Consider the following 13,330-nt stretch of genomic DNA (forward strand, 5'->3'; position numbering starts at 1 on the left):
AGCATACTCCATACCTTGTTAAATTGAGATTCACTTCAGTGCATTGCAGCATTGTAAATCAATTTGTGGGAAAGGGGTTGAAGTGGGATTCGTACTGTGCAGTTCTTTCCTAATCGTTCTTTAATATGAATATACTATTCAGTGCAAATGTAATTCCCCAAATGCATTTTGTGTGGGATCAGCAAAGTGGCAGTAGAAATGAATAGTTTCAAATTGTTGTTTTCTCTTGTCAGAGCAGTGTGGGTTTTGGATGTGGGCTTTCCAGTCAAACATGACCACCGGCAGGTGAGTATAGTTTCCAGCTCACATACCCTTCAATAACACTGACTATGCTTCAATGAAACTTCCCTGAAGAGAGTTTGTTACTTTGGAGATATAACCTAGAATTGACCATTTAATTTGCTTGAAGCACGTATGTTGTGAAGGTAATAAGTTTTGACTACTGTAAATTTCACTGTACATAGGTCTAATTGACTATTTAATTTGCATGGCACGGTGGTGCAACTGGTAGAGCTGCTGCCTCACAGTGCCACAGACTTAGGTTTGAACCTGATGTTTGGCGCTGTCTGTGAGGAGTTTGCACATTCTCCCTGTGACCACGTGGGTTTTCTTGGGGTGCTCCATTTCCCCCCACCTTCCAAAGGTATGCAGGCTTAGAGGCTAATTGCCCGCTGTAAATTGCCCCAAATGTGCAGCAAGTGGGTGAGAAAGTGGGATAACGTAGAACTCGTGTAAACGGGTGATCAGTGGTCGGTGTGGTCTCGGTGGGCCAAAGGGCCTGTTTCCATGCTGTATATTTCAATCGTTCAACCAATCAAGTTAGCTCAACATACGGTGCATTCTAGACAAAACACTGAAGAATCTGAACAGAATGTTTAATTTTAAAATGGAGCTGCATTAACTAGCATTGTTACAACATTTTGAGATTTTAGAAATCAAGTCTGCAATTTATCACATCAGATAAAGCATAAAAATAAGTTTAATTTGACACCTAATTCACTTTAATATCTTCAGTATTAAAAAGGTAATGGCCATTTTCATACTGAAATTAGCATCTTGTTCCCTATTGCTTTTCCATTGACTTAACTCAAAAGCTGTGATCGAGGACAGTCAAAAGCCCATAACTTTCTTAAAAATTAAGAGAACTGAATGAAATGTTCAGTCATTATAGATTGAAGCATTCTTAAACAAATATGAAACAATCTTACTTGGATGACCTGAAATTAAAGCATATAATTAGTTAGTTACCTAATTGTAGCTAATTACAAAATTCAATTACTAGATCTAAACATCTATCCATTTCTTAAGAAAAGGTTAACATTTTTAAATAGCCTAAGTGTCCAAATAACATTCACACAAGAATTCACAATATAACATGATTTTAAATTCTCATTGTCATGAATTTTTAGGCCAAATGGAAGGAATTTAGTGTTTAATTCCTGTAAATTAATGGCCATTTAAATCAGCTTGCGAGTGAGATTTTGTGGAACATGATCGTTTGGAACGTTGCGGTTTGCGGTGAATTTAAACCCCATATCAGCAGGAAAAACACTGCCGGTTCGTATGGGGCTTTAATCACATTTTCGCCGACGAAATTTTGATTAAAGTAATCCTAAGAAGCAAGTTTATATGTAAATTAAAGGACTTACCTTATGTTTTCTCCCCTACGTGAGATCCGTCCCGTTGTCGGCGTTGACGGTGTTAGAAGTAGATTTTTATTTTACTCCAGCAATTAAATTATCCCACGGTTTAAAAAAATAAATTTCTGAGATCAGCAGTCTGAATGATTTTTCAGCATCAGGTAGAAGCCCGAGAAAACATATTTCGGATAGGCAGGAGAGAACGGCATTTTAATTCCACCCCCCCTTCAAAGGCGCCAAAGTCGCGCACACGGCCAATGACGGAACTGCAGCGCCACTGAAGGTAAGTTTTGTAACATACCTACATTAACTCTGCATAGCCTAAGCCTTTTATTGTCCTTCACCCTGCCCCACACATCTATATTACTAAAAGTAAGATCTTGACCACTTCCTGTTTTTCTGTTTCATGATTTTAGAAAAAACGCTGCCACTTACGGCTGTGATTTTTGGCCAGCTTACTCAGAGCCCCCTCCGCTGTGCAGGGCAAGAGATTTTTCCCATCAATGAAACATAAAAGAGTTATTAATGTTTAATTTTTTTTGACATTCTCTCTGCTGCCCCTGCTGGTGGGAGGGGGGAGGGACTATAAAACCAGGAAGTGTTGTGCCTCAGTCAGTCTCTGCAAGATGGGGGAAGTGAGAGGGTCACGTCTCCCAGTCTGATCTGTGAATAACACTGAACGCATGCCCACTAAACTGTGAGTGTGGTTTTACTGACCTTGAGTGCCCTTAATGTGGTTTGAAAAAGAAAATGTCGTTGGGTTGAAGTAAATGCACTGCAAATGGTTGGGTGGGGTTTTGGGTTGAAGTTAAAAGCACTGCAAATGGTTGGTTTGCGGCTTTGGGTTGAAGTAAAAATCACTGCGAATGGTTGGTGGTCTAAACTTGACAACTTCCTGTTTGCACTGTATATTGATTTTAGTTAAAATGCCACCACTTGCGGCTGGGATTTTTGGCAATCTTACTCAGTCCCCCTCCGCTCATCAGGTGCAGAGGATTGTTCACAACAATGAAAAATAAAGTGTTATTAGTGTTTAAAAAATGTTGAGAATCTCTCTCCTGTCAATCACGCCAAGAAGACCACACCTGGGAGGGGGGAGGGATTATAAAACCCGGAAGTATGGGTGTGGCAGTCTCTGCATGATGGGGGAGGGAGAGGTCACGACTCTGTCTGAGCTGTGAATCAACTGAACACACTGAATGTCTACTGAACTGTGTGGTGTTTTGTGTGTTTTAATGGTGGTTTTATGGTGGTTTCACCCTGCTTGAAATGGTACGAAACTGCATTTGAATGTGGTGACCTTGCACCCTGCATGAAATGGTATGAAACTGCTTTTGAATTTGGTGGCCTTGCACCCTGCTTGAAATGGTATGAAACTGCACTTGAATTTGGTGGACTTGCACCTTGCTTGAAGTGGTAAGAAACTGAACTTGAATTTGGTGGCCTTGCACCCTGCTTGAAATGGAATTTCAAGGAATAGCCGTGAGTCAACTGCCGGCCCACCAGCCTTGAGTGAGTTGCCAGCAAATCAGACTTGAGGGACTGAGCTGCCACCCCACGAATCCATTTGGCCCACAATGTCCATACTAGCCCTCTGGAGACCAGTCCCTTCAGCCCACAACACCCATACCAGCGCTCCAGAAAGCTCAACCCCCCCCCCCCTACTGGCCACCAGTATTGGAATTGGTGGAGAGGTGGAATATTGCGTTGGGGGACCAGCCCTCCCGTGTGAACATGAGACCCAACAGGTCCCACTTAGTCTAGTATTTTTTTTATAAAATTCAATTACTTCAAAACTGACTTGGACCTAAATTATGACATTCTGTATCTCATCAGTCATGTTGGTCATACCAAACTGAAAATAGAACAAATTGTGTTCTCTTTTAGTTAGCTGTTCCATTTGAAATATCTCAGTAATTGTAGAATTATGATGGTAGAAAATATACAGAATGCAATTTGATGGATGATATTCTTGCAATGATCAATAGAAAACGACTCCAAACTTTAGTTATCAGTTGCATCAAACGTTATGAAAGTAGCACAGTGTTGCAACTAGTAGAGCTGCGAACTCCCAACGACAGCAGACTCGGGTCATTGCTGGCTTCAGGTGCGGGCTGGATGGGGTTTACTTGTTCTCACCGTGACCGTGCACTTTCATCCAGGTGCTCCCACACATGAAAGACGTGGAGAAAATGTGTTAATTGTTCACTGAAAATTGCACCTAGTATGTAGGCTAGTGTTGGAATCTGGGAGCAGTAAATGGGAATGTCGGGAGAACAAAATGGGTTTGGAATAAATTTGTGTTAGATGGTTAGCCTGGACTTGCTGGGCTGAAGGGCCTGTTGCTGTGCTGCTTCAATATAACGCTCTACTTGAAAAGGATTAGAGAACATTTTACACTAATGTTCATTTTCCAATCTGCATTGTATCAATTCATCTGACTAGAGAGCATGTATTATTTTAAAAATTTGTTTTTAAATATTTTATTATTTTATTATTAAATTATTTTAAAATATTTCATAGTTTATAGAAATAACATATTGAACAAGTTTTTCTGAGGAAGCCCGACACGTTGTGCAGGTGAAGAACAAGTTCATCCAGTGCTTTGTCGGCTTTATCTTTAAATCATTTACAATAGATTAAATGGGGCCAAGGAAAGAGCGTTCACGTCGCGGCCCTGTTTCAACCAATCTTTCCACCACCACGCACAAGAAGCACAAGAAGCGCAAGACAGACACCATTGTGCAGATGCCGAGAAGTGTGTTCAGCTCTGGCTGAAGAACTTCTAATCTTGTGTGTGGACTCGATAAGAAGAAGAATAGATTAAATGCAATATTTACCAGCTTGTGTTATAACATGCACACAAAGTTTGCAATTTGGTCTTGACCAGCATTAAATTAATTAATTCTGGGGATATCAAATATCATTATTTGAAATAATGTTGAATTGATTCCTACATTATTTTTTGTACATTCAAACAGGCCGCACTAATTATTTAAATGAAATTATGAAGTCACTTTTACTAATGTTCCCCTTTCTCAAGACAAATTGTTTGTGAGGATTTTTCAGTTTCAGAATAAATGTTTCAGGAGGATTTTGATTGCTACATTACAATGTGAGCGATACATTACATAATCTAGTTCCAATTAAAAATATATTCACAGGAGATTCTTCCAAGATTGAGAATTAAATTACAGAAAGAACTACTAACAGATCAAGTTAGCAGCTCCCAAGATTTTGAATATAATGCAGATTATCATCAAATTGTTTTGCTCCTGGCCACGTCCTCATTTGACAACATCCCCACGCTTCAGAAGAGATTTTGCTTTCATCAATTGGTTTTCTAATCAGATTCAAATTAAAGAAACTGTTACTTGTGTAAGAAAGCACTCAGCAAAAATATCTCTGCAATTAGTCAACTACTTGGCACCACGGTTCAATATTAATTTTAAGCATTTGGGAATAGGAAGGAAAGATTGCTTATTTTGTGTTAATCTAGAGAATAGATACATTAATCCCTCCAGTGCAAAGTTATTATTTGTGATAAAACAGATAAATCATCTATATCAATGATTTGGATGAAAACATACAAGGCATGATTAGTAAGTTTGTAGATTACACTAAAGTGGGTAGTATTGTAGATAGTGAAGATGGGTGTCAAAAATTGCAGCAGGATCTTGAATGGTTGGGCAGGTGGGCTGAAGAATGGTTGATGGAATTGAATACATAGAAGTGCGAGGTGTTGTATTTTGGGAAGTCTAACATTGCAGGACCTACATAGTGAATGGTGGGGCTCTGGGGAATCTAGAGGAAAGGGCATGTACATAGTTAATTGAAAGTTGTGTCACAGGTAGATAGGGTGGTCAAGAAGGCTTCCCGCACAGTAGCCTTCTTAGTCAGAGCATTGAGCATGGAAGTTGGGAGGTTATGTTACAGTTGTACAAGACATTGGTGAGACCACATTTGGAGTATTGCATTCATTTCGACCACCCTTTTATAGGAAACATTTTATTAAGCCGGAAACGGTGCAGAGGAGATTTTCAAGGATATTGAAAAGGACCTGAGGCTCTGAGCGAGAGGGAGAGGTTGAGCAGGGAGGGACTTTATTCTTTGTAGCACAAGAGAATGAAGAATGATCTTACAGAGGCGTATAAATCATGAGACGAATAGGTAGGGTAAATGTACAGTCTTTTACCCAATAGGGGAATCAAGAACCAGAGGACAAAGGTTTAAGGTGAAGGGGGCAAGATTTAATAGTAACCTGAGGGGCATAATTTTTACACAAATGGTGGCAGGTATATGTAATGAGCTGCCAGAGGAGGTAGTTGAGGCAGGTATTATCATAACATTTAAAAATAGTTTGGACTGGAACATGGATGGAATAGGTTTAGAAGGATATTAGCCAAACACAGGCAGATGGGACTAATGTAGATGGGTCATGTTGGTCGGTGTAGGCAAGCTGGGCTAAAGGACCTGTGTCTCCAGAAGTTATATACACCAAACATGATGACCTCTCTAAAAATTCCACCCATCTAGAAAACCAGTAGTAATTGGCTTTTTGTTACTCCTATCTGCCAGACATTCTCCTTTTTATTGAAAATAAATGATTGCAAAAGCGAAACAAAGACAGAAAATTTAAAAAGCCAAAATATAGGTTTTACAGCAACAGAAGAGTGAAAAGTGATAATGCTTCAGATGCACTCTTCCTTTGACTTTGGTTTCAAGAAATAGCTCAGATTTGGATAATGAATGTCAGCTTTCCAGTATGTTGTAATATTGTACAGATGCACCCTGTCTTGGGTGAACATGTGCAAATTTGTCCAGTGTTCAGTTCTGTTTAATGTTGTCTGCAGTTTCAAATATGGGAGTGGGGTAAAGCTTTTTAATTCATTCATGGGATAAAGCTCTTGGAAGCTGGCAAAACCAGCACACAGTGCCTTTCCATACTGCATTTAAGATGTCGCGGTAAGCGGACTTGCAATCCCTTTGGCAGAAGTTCTGGCATTTTGCTGTTAGTGTGAGGACTTGCATGTTGGCGTATTTCTAAATCAGGGTGGTGTGTGACAAGAAGATGATCTTAAAGGTTGTGAGGTTTCCATGCCTCCATTGCCTTTATTTTTCTGGTTGTAAAACGGAACTTTAGGTTCTGAAGATACAAGTTTTGCTGTCCATGCCAACTCGTCCATGCCTACTGGGATACCCCATCTATGCTAGTCCCACTTGCCTGGATTTGGCCATTTCCCTCTAAACCTTTCCATGTACCTGCCCAAGTGTCTTTTAAAATCACTTACACTATCTGCCTTAATTACCTCTTCTTGCAGCTCATTCTATTTATTTACCACCCTCTGATTGAAAAGGGTGCCGCTCAGGTTTATGTGAAACTAGCCCCTTAAATATATGTCCTCTTGTTTTTGATTCCCATACTCTGGTTACGAGATGCTGTGCATTCAACTTATCTATGCCCCTCTTGATTTTATACACCTTATAAGACCACTCCTCAGCTAATAGCACTCCAAGGAATAAAGTCCTAGCCTGCCCAATCTCTCCCTGTTGCTCAGTCCTCATATCCTTGCAACATCTTCATCAATCATCTCGGCACTCTTTCCAACTTCATGATATCTATATTACTAAAAGTAAGATCTCGGCCGCTTTTGAATCACTGCGATGTGATTTCCGAGGGAACGCCGCCACTTACGGCTGTCATTTTTGGCCACCTCGCTCAGAGCCCCCCTCCGCCGGACCGGACGAAAGGGTTTTCCCCATCGATGGAAAATCAGAGAGATATTAATGTTTAAAAAAATGTCATCATTCTCTCTGCTGCCCCTGCTGGTGGGAGGGGGGAGGGACAATAAACCCCGGAAGTGGTGTGCCTCACTCAGTCTCTGCAAGATGGCAGAAGCGAGAAAGTTACGTCTCTCTGAGCTCTGAATAACACTGAACACATGTCTACTCAACTGTGAGTGCCCTTAGTGTGGTTTGAAAATGAAAATACCATTGGTTTGAAGTAAAAAAGGCACTGCAAATGGTTGTTTGGGGGTTTTGGGTTGAAGTAAAAAGGCACTGCAAATGGTTGTTTGGGAGGTTTGGGTTGAAGTAAAAAGGCACTGCAAATGGTTGTTTGAGGGTTTTGGGTTGAAGTAAAAAGGCAATGCAAATGGTTGTTTGGGGGGGGGGGGTTTAGGTTGAAGTGAAAAGGCACTGCGGATGGTTGCTTGGGGGTTTTGGGTTGAAGTGAAAAGGCACTGCAAATGGTTGTTTGTCTAAACTTGACAACGACCAGTTTACACTATATTGATTTTAGATAAAACGCTACCACTTACGGCTGTGATTTTTGGCCATCTTACTCAGTCCACCTCCACTCATCAGGTGCAGAGGATTCTTCCCATCAATGAAAAATAAAAGTGTTATTAGCGTTTAAAAAATGTTGAGAATCTCTCTCCTGTCAATCACGCTATGAAGGCCACACCTTTTCCGGTTGGAGGGGGAGGGATTATAAAACCCGGAAGTGTAGGTGTGGCTCAGTTTCTGCATGATGGGGGAGAGACAGGTCATGACTCTGTCTGAGCTGTGAATCAACTGAACACATTGAATGTCTACTGAACTATGAGTGTGGTGTCTTGTGTGGTTTTATGGTGGTTTCACCCTGCTTGAAATGGTATGAAAATGCATTTAAATGTGGTGTTGTTGCACTCTGCATGAAATGGTATGAAACTGCACTTGAATTTGGTGGCTTTGCACCCTGCTTGAAGTGGCTGGAAACTGCACTTGAATTCAGTGGCCTTGCACCCTGCTTGAAGTGGTATGAAACTGCACTTGAATTTTGTGGCCTTGCACCCTGCTCGAAGAGGTAAGAAACTGCACTTGAATTTGGTGGCCTTGCACTCTGCTTGAAATGGAATTTCAAGGAATAGCCGTGAGTCAACTGCCAGCCCACCAGACGTGAGTGAGCTGCCAGCACATCAGGCTTGAGGGACTGAGCTGCCACCCCAAAAATCCATTTGGCCCACAATATCCATACTAGCCCTCTGGAGACCAGTAGTCCTTGCAGCCAACAACACCCATACCAGCACTCCAGAAAGCCACTGGCCACCTATATTGGTATTGGTGTAGAGGTGAAATATTGCATCGGGGGACCAGCCCTCCCATGTGAACACTTAGTCTAGTCCTTTCTATAGAAGAGTAGTCAAAACTGAGCACAATATTCTAAGTATGGTAGCACCAATGTGTTATACTTGGTTCTTGGTTTCTTGGTCCTCCAAAATATTCCAAATGGAATTTAAACTGGAGGTGGTGAAGGGAGGGCTTAAGCCAGAAAGGGTTATTGGGAAGAAAGAGCTACTTTAAATTTAGTTGCATCTGGTTGGGTAACTATAGTTGGAAGGAGATTATTCCATGCATTAATTGTGCGGGGGAAGAACGAATTGCTGTATACATCTGTCTTTGTAGCTGGGATCACAAATTGGATCGAATGCCCTCGTCTGCTCCTAATTGGTTTGGGTTTGGTGTAGGTCTTGTAATTTATGTCTAGCTGACCATTTAACATTTTGTAAAAACAGGTCAAACGATGAGCTTCACGTCTGTCTTGGAGAGGGTTCCACCCCAGAGAATTTAGAAGTTTGGTGACACTCGCTTCTCTCTCATAGGTGTTAGTAACAAATCAAGCTGCCTGTCTTTGGACACGTTCGATGGAAGAAATGTTTTTATTTGTGTATGGGTCCCATGCTGCAACTGCCTAGTCCAAATGAGGTCTAACGAGGGTGAAGTATAGCTTCTCCTTGACAGAAGTTGAACAATGATGAACAATGATGAAAGTTGCGCCTCAGAAAGTTTAGGGCACCTGTTGCTTTCACCGTTGCATGATGAGTCTGACCATTCCAACGCAGATCATTCTGCAACTGTCACGTAATGTCTCGACGTCTATACTCAATATCCAATCTGATGAAGGCCAATGTACCAAACGACCCCTTGACCACCCTATCTACATGTGACTCCACTTTCAAATCCTGATGCAGGAGTTTGACACAAACCATTGACTACTACTTTACCACCACAGATGCAGTTTGAACTGCTGGGTTCAGTGATTTGTTTTTTGTACGAAAAGTAGTTTGAGATACTGGTATTGAATTATTGAGGTCTAAAATATTGCTTCAAGTCTGACATGTTTAGATGTTGAACAAGGATCAATAGGATCAGATCTTTGGGCCAGGTGCCAGTAATGCTGGATACAATTGAAATTCTAGCAAGGTATTGACTTCAGCAAGGTATGTGGCTGAAGAAGGGTTCCGGCCCGAAACGTTACCTACTCTTTATCTTTAGAGATGCTGCCTGAGTTATTCCAGCATTTTATCTATCTCTCAGGTATCGACTCAAGAAAATCTTAATGAAATATTAATACTTGAAAATTTCATTTAACACTGACCAAGGATCATTGTTCAATGCAATATTAAAGATGTCATTGTGAAATATAATACATTTAAATTACTTAATTTGTAACAATATCTATTGTTCACTATCTTGTTATTTTTGCCATATTATTTTAAAAACCTTCTTACATATCTTTATGCTTCATTGGACAATTAATCTTAAATTTAAGGGTCTGCTTTGAATTAACCCACAAATATGGGTTGAAATATGCACTGAATAAAGGAAAGTTGTCTTCTCACTTGTACAATACTCACTAGTAGCCTGTTGAGAAGCCATTTTGTGGTTCACATTTTCAGGGGTTATTGCTCTTTGTGGCTTGTAAGCTTAGAAATCTGATTTTAAAAGCCTATGGCCACATTGAAATAAATGTGTCACTGTGCCACTATGGGTTGACACAGTAGCACCGATGTTAAACAACAGCCTCACAGCGCCAGAGATCCAGGTTAATCCTGATCTCGGTTGCTGTCTATGTGGAGTTTGCACGTTCTCTCTGTTCTCAAGGTTACATACCTAAGTTTAGCAATCATCTTTCTCCTCATTTCCAATGACAAATTTAAATAATAATTTCTCACTGTTGAATCCTCTGCAGTGGAAATAGTGGAACAGATCTCGATTAGACCAATACTGTGTGGGTTTCCTCCTGGTGTTCCGGTTTCCTCCCTTATCCCAAAGAGGTAAAAATGTCATGTTGAAGATCTCCTTCAACTATGTAGAAGACCTCCTTCGACCTCCCTCGACTATGTTGAAGATCAGCTTCGACTAGCTACGACTAGCTACGACTAACTTCGGGAAAATTGTATACCGAATAGTGGAGAGTGAAGACGACCTCCTTCAATCTCCTCCGACCTCCATTCGACTATGATTAAGACTATCTACGACTACCTTTGACTACCCTTGATTACCTACGACTAACATGTCGACCTACTACGACCTACTACGACTAAACCTACGAGTAAAAAAAGTATCGATATTTTCTATGGCGACCTTTTTTTACTCGCAGGCATTTTACAACATGTTGAAAAATACGCCGCGACCTAGCTGAGGCCTCGAGTACACGGGGACTACTCTCGAGCATGAAGGAGAGTCACAAAGACCTCCTACGACCTCGTGTCGACCATGCTGCGAGTATGAGTCGAGGGCAAACTCGCCTGAACGGATTAGGTCGCCCAAGTAGGACAGGCCCTTAAGGGTTTGTAGGTTAATTGGCTTGTGTAAATTACCCTCACTATGTATAGAGTGGATACAAAGCTGGGATAATGTAGAACTGTTGTGAACAGTTGATCATTAGTTGGCATGTACTATGTGGGTGAAACGGCCTGTTTCCTTGCTGTATCTTTCAATTAATCATTCAACCAATCGGAACGGCAATACATGTCTGCCAAAGAATGGTTAAGAAGCCTTTTTGTTTGATTTAGTTCAATAGGTTTAAATGAATCTAAAGGGCCTGTCCCACATTCACGACTTAATTCAAAACCTTTGCCGAGTTTAAAGGATCTAAAAAAAAATCAAGATCGTGGTAATCTACGAACTCCTACGACCTTCCACGACTATGTTCACAAACTCCTACGAACTCCTACGAGTATGTCTACGAATTCCCACGACTATTTCGATGCCCTTACGAGTAAAAAGTTGCAATTTCTTTCATTCCGACCATTTTTTTACTCTTGGACAATTTTTATTGGGCTGGAAAAAACGTCCCGAATTACCTGATGCTACGAGTACCTACGGCTAGCATAACGAGCCGTTACAATATATCTACAAACTCCTACGACCTCCTACGGACCCGTTACGAACATTCTGCGAGTTTGAATCAAGGGGGAAACTCAGGAGAATTCGTGAATTACCTCGTGAAAGTGGGACAGGCCCTTAATTGTTTTTCCATGTGTGTGCCTTATAAAAAAAACACAATTAAAAAAACTAATATTAGTATTAATTTTATTCCTTGGATGTTTGTTACAGTAAATGAAAGACATTCAGCCATTTTTAACAGCTCGTGAGACTGGGGAAGGGGGTCACACTGTCTTTCAAGGTCTTACTGTGAGTAAAGCTGGTCACTAGGGGGAGCAGCATAACCTATGTGATGCTGGGCCAAACCAATGAACTGGGACCTGGCATCTGAGCATCTGTCTGTACCCAGCACCAGGCTGGATGTCACAGTAAAGTGCAAAGCTAGCAGTTATTGGTGCTCTGGTCAATGCAAGATCTGTTCCACTATTTCCAGCGCAGAGAATTCAACAGTGAGAAATTATCATTTGAAGTTGGCATTAGGAATAAGGAGAAAACAGATTGTTAGCCTTAGGCATGTAACCTTGAGAACTACCTCATATTTTATACTGAAGGGGCCGTAAAATCAATTACTTTGCCTTTCTTTTCACCCAGATGCCAGCAGCGCACATGGTATTCAGGGTGGGCAGGAGATTTCTTTAAATTTAAATCTCCACCATTTGCAGTCTGGTCAGTTTCATTTCAAAAACTGAGTGCTCAATCTAAATCTGGATAGGCTTCAATCCTGAAATAGAAACTCTACAAACAGCATATGTTCAATTATCTGGTGTTGCCAAATGCAATTAGCTATACAATGTTTTGTGTTGATAAATTAACCTATCAGTAGTTGAAATATAAACACAAGCCTGGGTGCAGTCCATGCAGTCAAGGAGTCATAGAACCATACTGGATGGAAACAGGCCCTTCGGCCCAACTCGTCTTTGCTGACCAAGCTGTTGTCCCAAGCTAGACCCATTTGTCTACAGATAGACACAAAATGCTGGAGTAACTCAGCGGGACAGGCAACATCTCCGGAGAGAAGGAATGGGTAACATTTCGGGTCTTTTCTATCCATGTACTTGTTTAAATGTCTTTTAAATGTAATTAGGTCATAAGATCATAAGCAATAGCAGAATTAGGCCATTCGGCCCATCACGTATACTCCTCAATTCAAAGATGGCTGATCTATCTCTCTCTCTCCTAACCCCATTCTCCTGTCTTCTACCAATAACCTCTGATACCTGTACTAATCCAGAATCTATCTAATCACACCTGCATCTGCGGCTTCCTTTAGAGGCTCGTTCCACATACCCAGCAACCTTTTCACCGAGAGAGATGTGAATCTGTGGAATTCTCTGACTCAGAAGACAGTGGAGGCCAATTTTCTGGATGCTTTCAAGTGAGAGTTAGATAGAGTTCTTAAAGATGGTGGTCAAGGGATATGGTGAGAAGGCAGGAATGGAGTACTGAATATTGATGATCAGCCATGATCATAGTGAATG

The 13,330-nt window shown here is 41.1% G+C and overlaps 1 long non-coding RNA gene across 1 annotated transcript; it reads left to right on the plus strand.

Annotated features, from left to right (window-relative positions):
* Nucleotides 1–675: 675 nt before the first annotated feature.
* Nucleotides 676–11,381, plus strand: LOC116974240. The gene is made up of 3 exons (XR_004412320.1): nt 676–720; nt 8,184–8,187; nt 11,327–11,381. It is a non-coding gene; the product is annotated as an uncharacterized LOC116974240 (long non-coding RNA).
* Nucleotides 11,382–13,330: the final 1,949 nt, after the last annotated feature.

This window comes from Amblyraja radiata, chromosome 1 (assembly GCF_010909765.2).
Source record: "Amblyraja radiata isolate CabotCenter1 chromosome 1, sAmbRad1.1.pri, whole genome shotgun sequence".
NCBI lineage: Eukaryota > Metazoa > Chordata > Chondrichthyes > Rajiformes > Rajidae > Amblyraja > Amblyraja radiata.